Consider the following 13146-nt stretch of genomic DNA (forward strand, 5'->3'; position numbering starts at 1 on the left):
CTGAATACATATATTCAAAAAATTCTAATTAAGTCTTGTAATAAGTTGTAGTAATTCCTGGATTTTGGATGCAATTCCTCAAGATTATTTTCACGAAATATGGCCCTTCTATTGTGATGCCATTCTCATTAAGTATTCCACATTCTCTAGTTTTGCAGTATATTGTGCGGACAAGTGCTTTATCATTCATCATCTTTTGCATCGCAAAATCAAGACTCAATGTCACAGCTAGAGGCAAACCCTCAGGAACAGAGACAACAACAATAGTAACTGCTATAGCAAATTCCAAAACATCATCCCCGCCCCAGCTCAAGTAGGTTCCTGCATGCAATTTTCGAGTAACCCTTTTTTGCACAAGTACTGCGAATGTCACGGTAGCAAAGCACATTAGGACAGGCCAATCTTACCAATAACAGTTGCTACACCGTTCAGTTTTACATGAACCGGAGTCTCATAATGTCCACCCTCACTAAGAGTTGCCATAAGTTTACCCCATTGAGTTCTCAAGGTAACTAGCATCTTGCATGAGCCGTCGTGAACCTTAGTTCCGGACAACTAATAAGGATTACCATCGGTCACATGTAACAGTTGAATATCCGCAGACTATATTAACAAAGACTAGGTCTAAACTACTATATTGTAGCTATTAGATGTATATCCAAGTTGTTGTAACGCAAATCTTCTTGTCAGATAAATACTACCCACGTCTGTAGGATCAGATATAGCAATACTAGATTTAATTGTAATCTGTAAAATTCTATCTGTACTTCTCCTGGCCTATTTAAATTGGCTGACACACTCAATATACAAAAAGGCAAATTATTTACATGAGATAGTATCTCCTATCTTTTCCTGTTATGGTATCAGAGCAGTATCGCTTTACAGCCTAATTTGATCCTTTCAATTCTAATATTACTCCTAGTTTCATAAAACTACAAACCAAATTCATCATGGCTACGTCCAGTACAACAGACTCAAGTGTTAATGTCGCAGCAGACACACAAGTTATTCAGGTAAATGCACCTACTCATCTCCCCACAAAATTGACCCAGACGAATTTCCTGGTGTGGCGCACTCAACTCCAATCTGCATTAATCGGACTGGGCGTCATAGGCTATATTGATGGCATAATTACTCCTCCTAACAAACTTCAAAAAGATGGAACATTGAATCCGGCATTCGCAATTTGGAATCGCCAAGACAAAATTATTTTGAGTGCAATTCTTGGAAGCTGCCATGAATCGATCCAGCCACTTATTTCTACTGCAGAGACATCAAAAGAGATGTGGGATCGTCTCTTAACACTCTTTGCAAACAAATCAAGGTCTCGAATCATTTCCCTCAAAAGTCATCTTCATGATAATCCATGCAACTCTAGAACTATTTCAGAATATCTTCAAGATGTCCGATCCACCGCTGATGAGCTCGCCCTTGCTGGTCATCCAATTGCTGACGATGATTTAGTTCTTCATGTTCTTGCGGGACTTGGAGACGACTACAAGGACATCCGTGCTGCAATAAAGATGCGTGATTCTCCCATGTCATTCATTGAACTTCATGAAAAGCTAACTGATTTTGAAAGAGGGCTTAAAATCAAACAACCTGAGCCCGTAGTCATTACTGCAAATTTTACTCACAAAAATGGTAACAATTCACGAGGCACGAATCATCGTATGTACACTGGCTCTCGTCAAAACACAAACTTCAGCTCGTCAAATCGTCAAAGTGGAAATCGTTTTCAAAATAATTGGGGGAGCCGCCAACAACCGTTGTCCTTTAACAATCGACCAGCGACCTATTGTCAGTTTTGTCAACGACCTAATCATAGCACCAAGGCATGCCGACAACTTGCTAAATTTCTCAAAGATAATGATATTCAAGCTCCATCTCCAACGGCAAATAATACTGTTGTACACTCTCAACCTTCTCAACAGTGGCTTTTTGATACTGGCGCATCTCATCACATCACAAATGACCCTGCTGCATACACAAACTTCACTGATTATGGTGGTCCAGATGAAATTTTGATCGGCAATGGTTCAGGTCTGAAAATCACACATACAGGCACATCACAATTATGTTCCACAAAAAAATCACTTCAATTGAACAATGTTCTTTGTGTTCCTTCATTAAATCAAAACTTGATTTCTGTTGCTAAGCTTTGCTCCACTAATCATGTATCTGTTGAATTCTTTCCTACTAAATTTCAGGTCAAAGATCTCAAAACGGGGGAGACTCTACTGCAAGGGGAAAATAAGAATGATGTATATTATGCATTGAATCCTATCCTTCCGCAAATAAACATCACAAAATTGTCACAAATTGCATCATGGCACAACCGTCTTGGTCATCCATCCTTCTCTGTTCTTAGGTCAACTTTACTTTCCAATAAATTAGTGGAACATATTCCTTCAAATTTTAATTTTTCCTGTAATGCATGCCTTTGTAATAAAAGCCATAAGCTACCATTTGGTACTTCTTCTTTAACTAGTTCCAGGCCTCTTGAATTAATTTATACTGATGTATGGGGACCTACAACTGCTTCTATTGATAATTACAAATATTATATTTTATTTGTTGATCATTTTACCAAATATATTTGGCTTTACCCTCTTAAACAAAAATCTGATGTCAAACAAGTGTTCTTGCAATTTAAAAATGTCATGGAAAAAATTTTTCAGCTGCCAATTATCTCAGTTTACTCAGATAACGGGGGGGGGGGGAATATGTTGCTCTTCGAAATATTTTTACTTCCCTTGGGATATCTCATTTTACTACACCAGCACACACACCTGAGCATAATGGACATGCTGAGCGTCGTCATTGCCATATTGTGGAAACTGGTTTGACTTTACTTCATCATGCTTCTTTACCACTACATTTTTGGTCCCATGCTTTTCTTGCGGCTGTTTATTTAATCAACAGGATGCCCCTTAAGTCGCATAATTTTTGCAGCTCATTTGAGAACCTTTTTGGTCGACCACCTAATTATAATCGACTTAAAGTGTTCGGATGTTTATGTTACCCCTGGTTGCGTCCATATGCACCTTCCAAAATTCATCCAAATTCCACTCCTTGCTTATTCCTGGGCTACTCTCCTGACAAGTCAGCTTACAAATGTTTTGATACTAAAACTAATCGGCTTTATTTTTCTAGGCATGTTCGTTTTGTTGAAAACATTTTTCCAATGCAGAATACATCAACATGTTCTTCTCTTGCAGCGGCTAATTCCACCAGAGATCTCTTGGCTTCCAGTACATTAACAGATAACCAATATTCTTATACACCTTCACCTCATGTTGAGAATTCAATGCTTCCACCATCTTCTCCAAATTCTCCAATAACATTTTCTGACCCTAACAATGATGTCCCCTCTCCGATAACTCAGCGCTCCACACCAACCTCCCCAGTTATAATATCTGAACCTTCATCAGATATACACTCTTCTAATACTCCTACTCCAGCTTTGCACCAACAAGATAGTCCTAAACCGGCTCGACTTAGAAGGCCAAACTCTCGTTATTTCAACAACTCATTTGTCAATTACACCACATCTCACCCAATGCCAACATCACTTGAACCAACATGTATCTCTCAAGCATTAAAAGACCCTAAATGGCGCCTTGCTATGTCCTCTGAGTTTGACGCGCTAATTCGTAATGGTACTTGGGATCTTGTGCCATACAACAATCAGAATGTTGTTGCCTCTAAATGGGTATTTCGAATTAAAAGAAATCCAGATGGATCTGTGCAGAAGTTTAAAGCAAGGTTAGTTGCGAAAGGATTCCAACAGAGACCTGGGGTTGATTATTCCGAAACTTTCAGTCCAGTTACAAAACCTGCCACGGTTCGTATTATTCTCAGCATTGCATTGTCTCGTGGTTGGGATCTCCGGCAACTTGATATAAATAATGTGTTTCTAAATGGCACGCTTGAAGATGAAGTTTACATGTTACAACCTCCTGGGTTTATTCACACTTCTTATCCACATCATATATGTCGATTGCGCAAGGCAATATACGGCCTCAAACAAGCATCTCGTGCTTGGTACAAAGAACTCAGGAGTTTCTTGCTCGAAATTGGCTTCCGGAATTCCATAGCTGATGCATCTCTCTTTATATACTCCTTGAATGGTACAACAATTTTTCTTGTGGATGATATTGTGATTACGGGGAACAATTCATCATTCATTAACAACTTTATTCAGCAGCTGGATAAAAAATTCTCTCTGAAAGATCTTGGAACTCTCAACAACTTTCTCGGAGTTGAAGTCATTTCCACAAATGATGGCATATTTTTATCTCAGGCCAGACATATATCTGATCTTCTCTCTCAACACCAAATGGCCGGTGCAAAAGAAACCACAACGCCCATGTGTTCTTCTGCCACTCTTGTTCATTGTGATGGTACTGCATCTGTCGACCCAACACCATATCGTCAGCTTGTAGGTGGACTACAATACCTTTCAATCACACGTCCAGATGTCAGCTATGCTGTCAACAGATTATCACAATTCATGCATGCTCCAACTGAAACGCACTAGAGTGCTCTGAAACGTGTGCTTCGCTATCTAAAAGGTACCATTCACTATGGTCTTTACCTGCATAAAAACTCCAGTCTTAATTTAAGTGCTTTTAGTGATTCCGATTGGGGGGGAGAACGGGACACTGGAAGGTCTACTATTGGCTATATACTTTATTTAGGAGCCAATCCAATCTCTTGGAAGTCATCTAAACAAAAGTCTGTTTCTCGTTCATCATCAGAGGCTGAATATAAAGCCATTGCAAATGCTGCTTCTGAAATCTTATGGATCAGAAACTTACTCAAGAAATTAAATGTTTCCCTCAAATCTCCTCCTACCATCTATTGCGATAATACAGGAGCTACGTACTTAAGCTCCAATCCAGTTTTTCATTCCCGCATGAAACATATTTCACTGGATTATCATTTTGTTCGTGAACGGGTAGCAGATGGAACTCTTAAAGTGAATCATGTGAATACAAAAGATCAATGGGCTGACATTCTTACTAAGCCTCTTCCTCGTCAAGGTTTTACTTTCATACGATCCAAGCTTGGAGTCACCAATGGAGCCTCCATCTTGAGGGGGCGTAACAGTTGAATATCCGCAGACTACATTAACAAAGACTAGGTCTAAACTACTGTATTGTAGCTATTAGATGTATATCCAAGTTATTGTAACGCAAATCTTCTTATCAGATAAATACTACCCACGTCTGTAGGATCAGATATAGCAATACTAGATTTAATTGTAATCTGTAAAATTCTATCTGTACTTCTCCTGGCCTATTTAAATTGGCTGACACACTCAATATACAAAAAGGTAAATTATTTACATGAGATAGTATCTCCTATCTTTTTCTGTTAACATGCACAGGCTTCCTTTCTCCTGTCAGACTTCATTCATCAATTACGTAGCATATTCAAATACCTGACACAAAGAGGCCATCTGCAGGGGCTTGATCCCATAGCAAGATGTCAGTATAATATCCCCAGGAAGTAGCTCATTTCATATATGGACATTTTATGCCTATATCAGTTTTTTTGCCGGATTTTCTTTTCTATTTATTCAAATCTTTGAACATATTAGTTCAGTTTTCGGGTTTTGGATTGGGTTAGGTTAGATAAAAGCAGTATTTATACATAACCTGAGAATTATTAGGTTTTGGAAATAAAATTCAAATATGAATCCTAAAATTTCAAATTCGATTAAACCCAATCAAATTGAAGGCTATGGGTACAAATTATCATTTCTATTCCACACTAATTCAAGGTACAACTAAAATTAATATAACAGAAAGATGAAAAATGATTAAAGCTGAGCATTAATTATGGAAAAATGCCTAGTACCTGATTTGAATTAGAAATCAAAACATAAAAATATCTGCCATGTTTATATTTTTCGATAACACATCTTTCAGGACGTAAATCTGTTTTTTATTTAACAAAACATAATAAATAAATAAAATTTAAAAATAACTAGAAACTGCTCGCAAAAAACAACTAGGAAATAATGAAATAACACATATACAGTTAGAAAACATCTATAAATTAATGAGAAAATATATTGATACATTCCTCAACTATTCCAATTTTATTTCACAGGTCCATCAAGAAAATATTTCACAAATCAGTTTTCCAATTAAGTATATTCTGACTGATATCATGCTTACGTGATCAATCGCTTTTGACATGTAACCGGTTGATTTGTACACAAAAAGAGAAGGTTAAATAACGAAAACAAATGAAAAATAAACATATGATCAGAATATAATCGTTAACATTTTTGAATACACAAAACTATATCTATATATTGTATTAGAGTTCATAATATAAATTAGGGAAAAATATTTAACGGGTCGATGATGAAATCAAGCGAAAGTAATAGCATAATGAGCCCAAGGGTGGCTTTGAAAGTGTTTGCAAATGCAGATTTGAATGTCCGATTTGGACCTAGAGATGCGCAAAAAGCCCGTCGGACCGGACTTTAACCGGGTCTTAAAAAGCCCGGACTTTGACCAGGCCGGACTTTTTCGGACATTGACTTTGACCTGGCCGGGTCGGGTCAGGCCGGACTTCCTGAAAATGTCAGAGCCCGTTTGGGCCCTCGAGGCGGACATAATCGGGTTTTTTTCCGCGCCGGATCGGATCAGACCGGTTTTTTTCTAATTTAAATCAGATCGAGTTTTATTAGAGATTCTAAAGACTACATATGTTAGCAACTAGATCATCGTGAAAATTTATTAGTTTGCATGGAATATTTTATGAAAATATTAATTCGTTAAAAATATTTAAGTTCGGCAAAAAGTAAACATGTTTATAGAATAATATGTTTTATCAAATATTATCCAAATATATATAGTGTACTTACTATATTTTCTTTCATTATTCCTGCAACAAATTATATAAATATTATTATTAATCACGAGTATGTAAATATATATGTGTTTAAAGTATTATTTATATTTATAGTAAATATAAATTCATAAATATATAAGAAAATATATTAGAATAATCAGATTTTAATCGGGTTTTTTCGGGTTTTTAATCGTGTCGGGCCAAAGCCCGGGCTTTTAACCGACCCGAGCCGGGCCGGACTTTGCCTAAAAATATAGGGCCCGTCGAGGCCCTAAGCCCGGGTCGGGACCGGGCCGGGCTTGACCGGGTTTTGACCGGATCGGGCCGGACCAGATTTTCGGGCCCGGACTTTTTCTGCATCTCTATTTGGACCTCACTAAATCAAATAGTCGAGGGCGAAGGTTTTTGGGCTTTTTTGAAAAATACAACACTAAAAACATTTTTGCAAAAATATTGTCATTTTTACAAAAAAATTGGAAAAATACTTTTTAATTTGCAAAAATACTATTTTTCAATTTTTTTTGCAAAAATACGATTTTTTGGCAACTGGAATCAACTGGATGCAACTTTGACGGGTTTCTGCAACTACATGCAACCTCTTATCAACCAAAAAAACTTTATTCAACTAGTTGCATATCTGGTTGATTTTTGGTTGATTATGGTTGATTCCGTATTTTTGCAAAAAAAAATCAAAAGATAGTAAAATCGCAAAAAAAATCAGAAAAGTTGGTATTTTTGGTAAATTCTCAAGGTTTTTTGGATGCCCATTATACAAGGATAAATATAAGTATTGTGACTTTTTTCGGTGATATGATGAAGATAATTATGTCATGACAAACAAATCTTGTGATCATTCACTTTTGAAGAATAAAGTAATATTTTTTAAAAGTATCAAGGTAGCTATGTTGGAAGCTAGAATTGAAGAAATCGAAGTTCTTGAGAAAATAGAGGTTGGATAAGTAAAAGACCGGTTGAAAATAAAGAACATACACATTAAAAAGCTTGAGTTTTAGTTGGCATTGATAAATTTTTTATTTTTTTGATTTTATGTGGATTAATTAGTCTAGTCAAATGAGATTGTAATGTGCTTCTTAATTGAAATATTGAGTTTATGATTTTGAATGAATTTATGTTTCAACCTTCTTATGCTTATATAGTTCAAATTGAATCAAAACTAAAAATCAAATAAATGTAGTGAAAATGAACAAGAAAGTGATACTTGAATTAGTTGTCCTAAATACATCATTCATACATTCAAAAAAAATTTAGATACTTAAATTGCAACATTCAAACTACACAAATTGAATTAAAGGTAGTACAAAAGTAATTGACAAACAAAATTAGACACTTAAATTGCTCATGGCTTATTGGAACTACGAATCATTCTTGACCTCATATTGAAAGTCTTCAAGGTTGAAACTGACGGCTATGAACTTGATACCGGAGTCTTTGGAGGTGGTAGCTTTGAACATAAAATCGGTACCTTTGGAGGTAGAGAATTTGAACTTGAAATTTTAACGGTAGAATCACAAACAGTTGAGAAGTATGTTTTCGTAACTTTAGCACTTGTGTACACACAAACATCAACTTCTGGTACCTTTGGTGGTGGTTCCAAGACCTGCACATTTCTTTTATTGGATGACATTCCCCTCTTTCTCTTTTGTTGTTATTCACCTTGAGCTGATGCCTCACCTTGAGCTCTGTTATGTCTGAAATTTGGTATAAACTCTATTTGGGTCAAAATCAGATAATGTGGTCAAAATTGAGATATAAATGCCTGTAATTAAGGATAAACCAAGGTAAGTTACCTTATGACAAGTAATTAGGGTCGCCCTTTAAAAAAGGAAAGGCGCACCCTATGTGTGAGATAAGTAAAGAGGCTGTTGATTGAATGTAAAGCAGGGATATTAAAGGGCGCACCCTCATAGGAAGAGGAAGGCGCACCCTGTTTTGTAAGAAGATTCCCTGAACATATGTTAGATGTAGGGCGCGCCCTAAGTATAGCTTGATGAGATATTAACTTGGTTGTTTGGACAGGTTTTCTGGAGGATTCATGGAAGATGGAGATGATTATTACTAACGTATTTGCTGCAGGTACTCTATTGAAGAACTCCTTCATGTAATGCAACCACGGGAAGGCGGTGTCCGTGGTCAGAGACCTCCAGGGGTATGCCTGGACGGAAGGCCTCCTCCTGTAGTCAATGTGTGTCCTCATTGGGGATGTGGGGTAAATTATGGTATGTGCTTTGGGAGCTCTGTCTCTGTAGTCAGCGAGTGTCCTCGTTAGGAGACTTCAGAGTATCCTGCACTTTGCACCCAAAAGCTTGGGATCACTGGTCCTACAATCTGGTAGGGGCTCCTTATCCGGGGGACAAGGATGCGTCCAACATTTGGGGTGAACCACGACTATACCTGCGTCCGCGGACTAGAGAAACAGCTGGTAGCGGAGGGTTATCCTTGGTCAGGGAGATGCCTTATTCGTGAAGTTTTGAAGCCGTGAACGAGCCTTGGGCCTTTGTGGTTGGGTCTCACACTACTAGAAATATGTCAATAGATATCAGTTATTAGCCGTTGTCTGAAAAAAATGGAACCGATGTCTTCTTCGGTATAGAGAAAAGTCCCACTTTTTGACATCGGTTAGTAACTGATGTAAAAGATATCTTTACACATCATTTTTGTTAAACTGACTGATGTATTAACTATAATTTACAAGTAGAAGCTGTCAGTAGGTTTTGCATATTGGTAAAATTAGAGATTTTAGGCAAGTTAAACATATAATACACAAGGTGTTTACATGCATTTACATCATTTTTCTCACTCAAACTAATGTCTATTACTCTATTTTACATCAGTCACGGTAGAAAAACGATGTTAAAAACTAGTATAGACATCAGTTTCTTAAGCCTTGACGTGTGGGGTGTAGACTTTTACAACGGCTGCATGTAAAAAAGCGATGTGAAAGATTTCTATAGACATCAGTCCACTTTAGCTAACCGATGTAAGAACCTTTATACACAATGGTGACTAACTGATGTAAAATGTGTACAGTTTTTTTACCATATAGACATCGGTTTTGACATCAGTTTTTAGCCGTTGTGTATAACCTTTAACATCAGTTAGAATAATTACTTTTCGCTGTTATTGTGTGTTTATTACATCAGTTTTTTCCAAATATAAAGAAAAGAACTAATGTTAAAGGTTATTAAAGACATCATTTTTCTGTAGATACAAACAATTCAACTGATGTTTTTTCTTACTATAGACATCAGTTTTTAGGTTTTTGTCTGATGTGTTATGTTTGTAAATTTAACTAGCCAAATTAAACAAACCTCAAGCAAATTCAAATCCAATTGCAAAAAAAAACCAAAAAATATTAAAAGCAGACCCAAAAATGGTCGCAACTATATAATACCTTAGCTCTGTGCCATTGCTACATTCGACCAACAAAATTAAACTACAAATCGCAACATCCACAATCCACAACATTCCAGAATAACTTAGCTACTATATTTACTAATTATCCCCTATATTCCAACTAGCTAGTCTAGATCAACACAAACCAATAGTTATAAGTACCAACATAACATTACAAGTACCCAAAATAAAGTTCAAAGATCATTCGATAGAAGGCATTGAAATAAAGGCAGAGTAATGTGGTCGGTCATCATGGTCGATCATCATCGACTACACAAATTCTTGGATATACTGAAGAGTCTCGAACCGCACTTCATCCAGCTGCTCTTTTGTTTATGACTTCCGACACTTAACTCCCCACTGTGAAAATTACACGAAGCCATAAAACATTGCAAAAATTAGCGCAAATGCAGATTCTGAACTTGTAAATCGTTACATTCAATCGAAAATGTCAATTAAAGCATACCTTCGATAAGAATTTCATTTCCTTTGTGCATTATAAGATCTAATGGCTCTGTACAAGGGAACCGGTAATGTCAAACCCAAAAAATCATAAATATAAATTATATATATATATATATTGATAGTACTGCATTACCCCACTAAGGCTTCTTCAAGTGCAGTAAAGCGCTTCTGATGACGGTTGCTCAGCATCGGCCAAAAACCGCTTGAACTCATCTGAATCTTTATCACAATCATCACCCAAATTACCCCGATTATATGCTGCTTCACAAATATCACCTACTTCTGATGCCCCAATATTTTCTTCAATATTCTCTTCTATATTCACCGAAGAGGGAGTCGGCATTGTGCTAGCGGCAGATGACCTAGAATTTGGCACTAGCCCCATGCCAAATCCAGTTTACATACCCCAAACTAAAGCCCTTTTCATACAAATGACCTCTAATGATTTTCACAGAGAACTTTTTGAAATTACAGCAACGTGCACATGGACAGGGTATTAGTTTAGGATCTTTACCGTTTTCTTTGGCATATATTAGAAAGTTTTCAACCCCGATCTCATACTCTAATGAATCCCTATCAGCCCGCATCCATGATTTATCCATATATAGACACATACACCTGATTATAAGTTCAATATCAAATACTAAACAACTACATAGCTTACACATTATTTACAACAATTGTTACTCATGTTATTTTGTTTAAAAATATATCGAGATAATTTAATATATGATTAACTTACTTGGTGTAATTGTGTATTTAATTTATAATTATAATTCTTATTAGGTTAGATGCAGGACATAAAACAAGACACAAAACATGACACTACTACACTACTAATAAAGGATGCATTTATCAATTCACACTAGTACACTACTAATGATAACAATACAGATTTACAAAAAGAAAATTATAAAAATAATTACATTATCTATGTGTTCAAGTCAAGGTGCACAAGTAATTAGCTATGAATTCAAGTAATTTAGTACACAAGGAAAAGAGTAAAGGCAAATTTGAAAAAAAAAAGAAATCCATGGAAGTCTGTTACTTTTTAGAGCAAAAGTGAAACATTGCAATTGTGAGTCCTAAACTTAAGTTGTCGGTGATGTTTTTAAATATAAAGTTGGCTTCACACTATGCAGCATACCAAAACCAATAACATATAAAGACCAAAACCAAAATTTATACACAAAACCAATAGAACAAACACTATCATTAAATTTTCAGAACCAAAAGAAGTTAACAAACATTCAATATAAAGACAAACATACAATATCATACATTTATCACTTTAAAAAAGAAAAAACATACAATATCATACACATCATATAAAGATAAAGACATCCAGATACATACAATATAATGCCATACAACATCATACCTAATTTATACATACAATATCATACCATACAATATCATACCTAATTGGTCCAAAAATCCCCAATTTTTAAAATCCCCAATTTGTAAAATCCCCAACTAAACAAGTTCGAACAAAATTAGGGTTCATAGAGAGCTTACCAAACCCAGAGCAAAGGAGTTGGTGCTTCAATTTGACTCAAACCTAGCTTCGGCTCAAACCCAGCTTCGACTCCACCCTAGCTTCGATTGGAGCTTCAATTGAGCTTCGATTGTGAGCTTCAAACCTAGTAGCTTCGATTCTTTCAGTTTGTGACTTCGATTGTGAGCTTCAAATGGCTTCGATTACTTCAGTAGTGAGAGTAGTGAGAGTTCGTTGGAGAGTAGTGAGAGTGGTTGAGAGAGTCGGGGTGAGAGAATGTGGGAGTTATGTTTTTTAGTTTTTAGTTTTATATTTTTAGTTTTTAGTTTTATGTTTTTTATTTTTTATTTGGGGGTAATGTGGGTGAAATATTTGGGGGGAAGTGAATTTGTCTAAGGGGGGAAACAAATTTGGAGGGGGGGAACATATACACTACTTAAAATATAAACAGGAAAAGACACGGGCTGATTTAGCGTTCTTTTTTTTCAGCTTACATTAGACATCGGTTGAACTACAAATCGATGTCTATATAAATCATAGACATCGATTTATTGGGACCGATGTTGATAGTACTCTTTTACATCGGTTGCACCAACAACCGATGTCTAAAGGGCGATGCCTATTAACAGATTTCTAGTAGTGTCATCGGCGGACATTCCTAAAGCTAGTAGAAGACGGTTTATAGTAGGTTTACTACTGGGCCTTGGACAAGAGATCTAAGCCCATTAGGTTTCTTGTTCCCCAAGAACTACGTTGGCTTGATTCCCTATAAATAGGGATATATAGGCAAATTGCAAGGGGTCAGAAGCGATAGCGCAAAGGAGCCACCACTAATCCTAAGCAATCTCAGCCACCAATAATCACCACCACCAAACGCTGTTCATACTTCCGAC

General features: G+C 36.4%; 1 pseudogene; it reads right to left on the reverse strand.

Annotated features, from left to right (window-relative positions):
- Nucleotides 1–28: 28 nt before the first annotated feature.
- LOC141659708 (putative calcium-transporting ATPase 7, plasma membrane-type) lies at nucleotides 29–10787 on the reverse strand (annotated as a pseudogene).
- Between the last annotated feature and the right edge of the window lie 2359 nt (nucleotides 10788–13146).

Source organism: Apium graveolens, chromosome 5 (assembly GCF_009905375.1).
Source record: "Apium graveolens cultivar Ventura chromosome 5, ASM990537v1, whole genome shotgun sequence".
Lineage (NCBI taxonomy): Eukaryota > Viridiplantae > Streptophyta > Magnoliopsida > Apiales > Apiaceae > Apium > Apium graveolens.